The sequence below is a fragment of the Pollicipes pollicipes genome, unplaced genomic scaffold (assembly GCF_011947565.3).
Source record: "Pollicipes pollicipes isolate AB1234 unplaced genomic scaffold, Ppol_2.1 Scaffold_3671;HRSCAF=4307_pilon_pilon_pilon, whole genome shotgun sequence".
NCBI classification, from domain to species: Eukaryota; Metazoa; Arthropoda; class Thecostraca; order Pollicipedomorpha; family Pollicipedidae; genus Pollicipes; species Pollicipes pollicipes.
This window is the reverse complement of record NW_023596349.1, coordinates 116,673-124,176: the sequence shown is the minus strand read 5'-3', so window position 1 is coordinate 124,176 and position 7,504 is coordinate 116,673.

Sequence of the window (7,504 nt, the reverse complement as noted above, 5' to 3'; positions counted from 1 at the left end):
ACCTTTAAGCCTGCTGCCCCAACATACGGGACAGCTGTCCCTGCTTATCAGGCAACTGCACCTGCCTACCAGTCCACTGCCCAGGCCCACCAACCTGACTTCAAGCCTGCTGCCCCTGCGTACAATGGCCTTCCTCTTTCATACACCCCTGCGGCTCTGGTCCACACATCTGCTGCCCCGGCCAACACATCTGCTGCCCCGGCCTACACCTCTGCTGCCCCGGCCTACACAACTGCTGCCCCGGCCTACACACGTGCTGCACCGGCCTACACAACTGCTGCCCCGGCCTACACATCTGCTGCTCCGGCCTACATATCTGCTGCCCCGACCTACACATCTGCTGCCCCAACCTACACATCTGCTGCCCTGACCTACACATCAGCCACCCCGGCAGACAAACCAGAGGCTTCTCCGTATAAGTCCTCGACCTCTGCCTACAAGTCCTCCCACAAGATTGTTGTCCCGAGCTTGAAGCCGGATGTGACATATTAGAAGCGAGCGTGTTGTGTTGGCGTTTTGAAACTGTGCGTTGTTTTGTGACATTATGCGTTGTGCATACGAGGAATGTTTGGATAAAACAGTGGCTTTTATGCGGGTCTTTTCTGTTATCATACACATGTGAACAAGTAACGCATTCTGGGAAGATGACACCGCTGCGATCTATGATATGCGATAATACTGGCGGTGTCGTATTCCAGAAGTACTGCAGCGCACGTTGCAGAACATGAGCATATTTGGATTAACTCGTCTTTACACATTAAACATGATACTTGGCCACATATACACATATACTTGGATGGGATTTGGAAACATTAGCAGGTCATCAGTCAGTCACACCAGCGGGTCATCAGTCAGTCACACCAGCGGGTCATCAGCCAGTCACACTGGCAGGTCATCACTCAGTCCATTAGCAGGTCATCAGTCAGTCACACTAGCAGGTTATCAGTCAGTCACACTAATAGGTCACTAATTAGTCACACTAGCAGGTCATCAGTCAGTCACACTAGCAGGTCATCAGTCAGTCGCACAAGCAGGTCACTAGCCAGTCACACTAACACGTCACTGGTCACTCACACCAGCAGGTCATCAGCCCCTGGAATCTGAAGATCCTGAACTCCCTGCTGTCGCCGCATGATGACGTAGAGGAAAAGTTACTATTCGACTCGGTAACGCGGTACGCTGCATTTCGACGGTGATTTTCACGAATACCAAGGCGCAAAAAGCTGTATGTATGCAATGTATTAACGACATGTACGCCAACGTTTTCTGTCACGGTAACCAGCGCAAGGTATAGACTAGCAGCACTGAAGGTCTTAACAGACCAGCGCGGACGACGCGAAGGTCACATCCGTCGCAAACAAGCAGGCAGTGTTCGGTATATTTGTCGCGTGCGACCGCCAGCCCAGCTCAGCCCGGCATCGAGGTGGTCAGCCTGCGCACCATGAGCCGCGGGGGCGATGGCAGTGACGCATGCCGACAGACCTCCTCGACATCCACCGAACGTCCGAGGCGAACTGGCGCCGGCGAGGCGCGCCAGAGGCCGCCGGCCCACCCGAGGAGGCTCGAGCGGCGAAGCCTCCAACGGTGTCACAGGCTGCGCTGACGAATTCGCACGGAATTCCTGGTACACGCCCACCTCTTAGGAGTTGACCGGAATGTGATCCATGACGTTGTATATGGACGTCATTTAATTTGCACAGGTGAGCTGGATGATAGATGACAAAGAACATGTAGCTTATGACGCAGCAGGTTCGTATCGAACTTTCTTGGCAATGCGCTGAATTTAAAACAATCATGCCAGCAATTCGGAACGATGCGCTGAAACAAGTTGTACTTCCCTTAAATTCTTAACTAACAGCTTCTCTGGCCGCATTCAAGTCGCATTTTGGCCTCATCATATCACATCCAATTCGCTTCATTTCTGGTCATTGTTCATCCGAAAGTAATTGTGACGTGGGTTAAATGCGACGAGAATTCAGAAGTTGGGAACGGAGGAATGGTGTAAGCTTATGAAAATGAAAATTTGTGATAGTTTATGCAATTAAAATGTCATCCCAGACAGCATTTCTCATATTAACGCAGGCGGGAGCAGACACTGGGTGCCCAAGCAGATGCATGTGCATGCATGTTTTGTTTCGAAGTGTTTGGTGGTTAATTAAGCTCTCAATTGACTTTCACGGCAATGAGATGCGTCCTTAAACGTTTCGACCCCACGCATATTGGGATACGTCATTTTCAAATGCGACAATATTGCCGCACACATAATAAGGGTTTACACGACAATATCCGGTTGTGGTGTAGGTGAAATCTTGGTTTATCCCAATAACTTTAGGTGAAAGCCTTCGAAGCCCAACCATTCCATGGTGTCCAAGTTTTTGGCACCTAGGTAACCCATTTCTCTAATAAAGGGGAAATCAAAATCACGTAGGTTGTTGAGTGAAATTGGGAGGAACATTATGCGTATAAATAAAACGGCAAAAGTAGTTTTATTCCTCGTAGAAGAAAAGCAGGAAAATGGAGGGATAGATGCGTTGGTGTTTCGGAAACATGCGCTGGTCGACAAAAAGGTGGCGTAAATGATCTACTTTGGAAAAGCTTGTATAGTGAGCCACGGAATTGGACAAGGGAGCGTTTTATAAGGGTGTTAATAAAAATGCCTCTGGTGGAAAAGACGAGAAGAACATGGAAATAAATATAACCAACTAATGGCATATTTACACTGGACCAATGGCGGAACAAGAACAAGGTAAAACGGGCTGGTGATTCTCGCATTATTTTCGCTTAACGTTAGCGTGACGTCACTGGTGCCAAGACTCTAATGCGCATGCGCAACTCGCCGCCAGACCCCGGACGTAATGATGAGAGGCAAACGGAGACTAGAATCAGTCGTGGGGATAGTCACCAAGCCATTTTTAGAACACTCGTGCGGATAGTCAACGAGCCATTTTTAGGAAGGTGCACATGATTAGCGTGCCAGTAACGTATAATTTTTTGACAAACATGATGGTGGGCTTTGCAAGCCCAGGCGGCAAGCTATTAAAATGCAATACCATGGAAGTTGAAGACTAGCATACGAGCCTTACACACAATGAGACGGCACGAATATCGAGCTGCCTTTTTTAAAAGTTGATCCGAACTCTCTGAATGTATGGATTTCTGGCATCAGAGCCCAGGCTATGTATCGCTTGTTGTGTGAGCCCTGACTCGTACCATCCCATCGCGCAATTCCAGGCAACGGCAGAATTTATTGGAGAGAATTTAACGTGCCGCAACGCTCGGCATGGTTCATCCTGCCCTCTGACGACAACCGATCTTTAGCGCGACCGCTGCCACCGGCCGCAGGCCACACCTGTCAAGGGCAAATGGCGAGAGCCTAAAGCGACTCCATCCCACCCTGCCACAGGTGAGCCAATCGGACGGCAGGCGCTCTAACCAACTGTGCCTTCATACCAATAATAAATCAACGTAGTGAGAGACGTATGTTACCAGTGAGCCGATAGTGCAGAATTCAACGACAACCTTGATGAAGTGCGTGACAACCTCAGGCGGCAATCCATTGCAGTGCACTTCGAACTTACAGGACCTTGCGCCCCCTGGTCGTGACGCCGCCGGTGCTGCGGGGAGTGGCGCGCGTGGCGTGTCTGTTGTCTGCTGTATTCAATTTTGTCTGCGCTAAGTGCGTCAGTTACATTGTCGGCAAGGGAGTTACATAGTGGAAGAAGGTGTGTGTGCTTTTTCTGTACATGGGCATTTTCACCAGACAAGCGGAGGTCTTTGCTTTAAGAGTTTTGCCTCGCACGTACCTACATAAGGCGGATAATATTTTGTATTGACAGGTCACCTTCCTACCTACCTAGACCCATAACGTTCATTGAGTCACAGGTGGTTATGCACCATCTGGCTGGATCTGGATTTTATGATGAACATATGACGTCATAAGACAATCGGAAAACAGCCAGACTGTGCTGTCGTTTGCATGCCTCGATCACAAGCCGTGTTTTGTGATATATTCCATAGGCATTTATGTACCTTAAGATTATGAATCTCGAAGTAAAATATAAGAACAACGCAAAAAGGGCTCATGCACACACAACGAACGCTTGCAACACAAATTTTTCGCATAAATAAACGACGCCAACTTTACGGTGCGGCGAAGCAGACAGGTGAGTCACTCTCCACTTCAGTGGCAACTCTAACGTTGCAACTCTGGTGGAGACTCTGATAACTTAAAAACGATCTTTGAATTAATCAAACGATGACGTAAAGAAGAGCATATTTGTTTAGTAATGGAATAGCGCTATTGACAGCAATCTTATGTACTTCGCATCGCATGGCAGGAGGGGAGCACGCATGAAGGAGTGACTACGGATCCGTGCCAATCCACGTTGACACCAGCCCAGCGGATCACAACGTGCTGGGACAGTCTGTTCAGTGAGGTAATGACCGTGGCCTTCGTCGGTGGTTGGCGGCCAACCTATAAAAGCGAAAGTACTGCAGAAGCAGGCACCAGTTTCACTGCATACTCGGCCACCAAAACACAACATGCAGGCATGTGCTTGGGCTATATTGTTGATGTAGCAACTTGTCAGATGCTAGCTATTTTTTTCGACAAAAGCACCGTGGTCGGAAATAGAACAGGGAGGCTGGAATGAGCGAGTCATTGATAACATATCTTCTACGGCATTGCAGGTCCTCGTCGTTGCCGCCATGCTGGCTGTTGCAGCTGCTGCCCCAGCTCCAGATACACCGGTGTACAAGCCCGCCCCGGCCTACAAGCCGGCCTCTTACCACCCGAAGCCCCAGTACAGTGAGGAGGCCAAGCCTTTTGCTTACGACTACGCCGTCAACGACCACTACACCGGTACCAACTTCGCCAAGAAGGAGGAGAGCGATGGCCACAACACCCAGGGATATTACTCGGTCGCTCTGCCCGACGGCCGTGTCCAGCACGTCAAGTACGTCGCCGACAACTACGGCGGCTACAACGCTGAGGTCACCTAGGAGGGAGAGGCCCAGTACCCCGAGTACCACCCCGCCCCTGCCTACAAGGCTGCCGCTCCGGCTTATAAGCCTGTCAACAAGCCCGCCTACAGCCATCCCGCCCCGGCATACAGGCCTGTGACATACTAGTCGCAGGGTGAGAACGGCTGGTTATTCAAGCTTATTCATGATTGTGTTATGGTGCTTTTCGTTTTTTGTCCTGCGTTACTTCAATAAACAACATTCTTTCGAATCGTGTCGTTTTAACGAAGGTAATTCTATGCCTTCCACCAGGAAATGTCTCTGATCTGATAGTGGGAAGCGACGTCTGCATGAACTGAAGACAACGACCACATGCTGTTTTGTGATGACTTTTAGCAACGACCTGTCATGGATTGCTGGTGCTTAGAGCGCGTCATCTTTGAAAGGTTCCTTAAATCCTCGGATTGATTGCAGAGGAATTCTATAAATTTCATTTTCCGGAAGCAAAGTGTCTGTATCAATACAAGTGTCCTATGAAGGCATCACGCTGAAACTACGTGACAGGTGGCTATCAGTACATGGTCTTACCAAACACCTCTGGCCTATGACCGTCCGAGGGCTGAGAACTTGCTGTCCGTTGTTGTTGGAGCGACCCCCGGACTGTGCCAAGTAAGTACAGTATGTCTACGGTGTCGCCAGGTGATCAATGTGTTACTTATGTGGAAATGGGCTCTCGATGTTCAATTAGGCCACGGAGTCATGGCATCTCCCGCGAGGACTCTTAAGATGTTCTCGTTTCTAGCCGCTACAACTCCCAATTTTCTTTGTTGCCTTGAAGTGTTTAATGCGCACTCGGGTGGGTGCCACCGGACCCGCGAAGGTTTTTCCGGAATGCTTTCCGAAAGCGAGGCGTAGTCGCTCCAAATTTTGAATAGCTGTAAATAACTGAATAGCGGATTGCTTGACATCGTATCATAACTTTAAATGAATCTTGTAATGTCGCTGACCTACGGCGGATCAAATTGTATTCAGCGAAGTCAATTCGTAGAGAATGTTCGATCTGATGCGACAACGGAGTGTTAGACGAAGCTATAAATCTCTGAGAATATTCTTAGTCGACACCAAAATTGAATGAGCAAATTAAATCGACCTAGAATTAGATAAGAATGTCAGACCAAGGTCAAAACCTACCTGTTTATGACCATAGGGCTTGCTGTACGAGAGCTGTTTAGTTTCCGGTGCTCATTTTGAATTGATTGATAACAGAAATCGCATTGCATGTCTTCAATGCACTTCTTAAAGGTCAAAATAGGTCACTAACCTAAAATAACGAGGTCAACATTTTTGTTATGAAACATACTGCATTGCGTACTCTTTGTCGCTTATTCAAATGCAAAAATCAAAGCAGTCTTCCATGATTTTGGTCAGCATGACCTTCAAAATGCCAAACAGGGTCACGGACAATCAATGGGTATGTGACCTCTCTTCTAGAAGGAAACCAACCTGGAGTTTGACTTTGTTGAACTTTATCTGCCACGAAGGTCACGACCCAGGAGCATTAAGCTTCGACATAAGTGAGCTCACGTTCAGGCTGATATATCATGTCAAGTTGGTGACTCTAGCCCTCTCGGCTCCTGAGATCTCAGAGGGGTCAGATTGACCCCCAAGCCAAGCGAAGGGTATCCAAACGGCCATCCGGGCGCGTGTTAAAGCAAGTTATCCCCTGGCATGGCGCCTGGACAGCCAGGGTTAATCTTGCCAAGTCGTGTACATCGCCAACACAGCCATGTAGGCGAAATGAGATTGGCGAATGATGGTGCACGAAGAAAAGTTTTCTGTCCATCTACAGTAAACAATGCGGTATAAGTTCATGACCAAAACAATGTCTAGCATGGGCCCGTTGCGAACACAAGGAACAGAAAAGTGACGACCGTAAGTCCAAGTCATAGATTCGTGACAGAAAAGACGTAACGCATGGCTCCAGTTTTTCTTTGTTTTCATGTCACCGGGACGCGAAAAGCAAAACCGTTTTTATACTCAGATTTGCAATATTAATATCTGCTTCTATAGATCACAACCACTTTCCGCATCCACTGTGAAGGAAGGGAAGGTTTGTGTCAATGAACTGGTGTTTCCATCCACTATCATACCCGAGGTGCGTTGCACATGATTTCGGATGTTTTTCCTATTTTGCACCATCACTTGTGCCTGGCAGCTTGCTTTTTGCACATTACGGGTCGCCCCGATATTCAGATTCGTTTCTTGCACATATTACACGTAATGTATTCCGCGTCGCAGCCAATCTAGACCCGCCGTTATCTCCACGGTAAGCTACCGTTTCGATCTTCAACATTCATTCTCAAAGCTCGGGGCGCGACATTCTAGCTTGGTGTCACGGATCTTGTAAGAAATACAGAAATTTTGGTTCCTGAAAAAACATGTTGAATTCCGTCGCAGTCATCTATAAAATTTAAAGAGCTTCCATAGATACAACGCTGTATCCATGACCGGACATCATTAGCTTGTCATAATAGATATATTG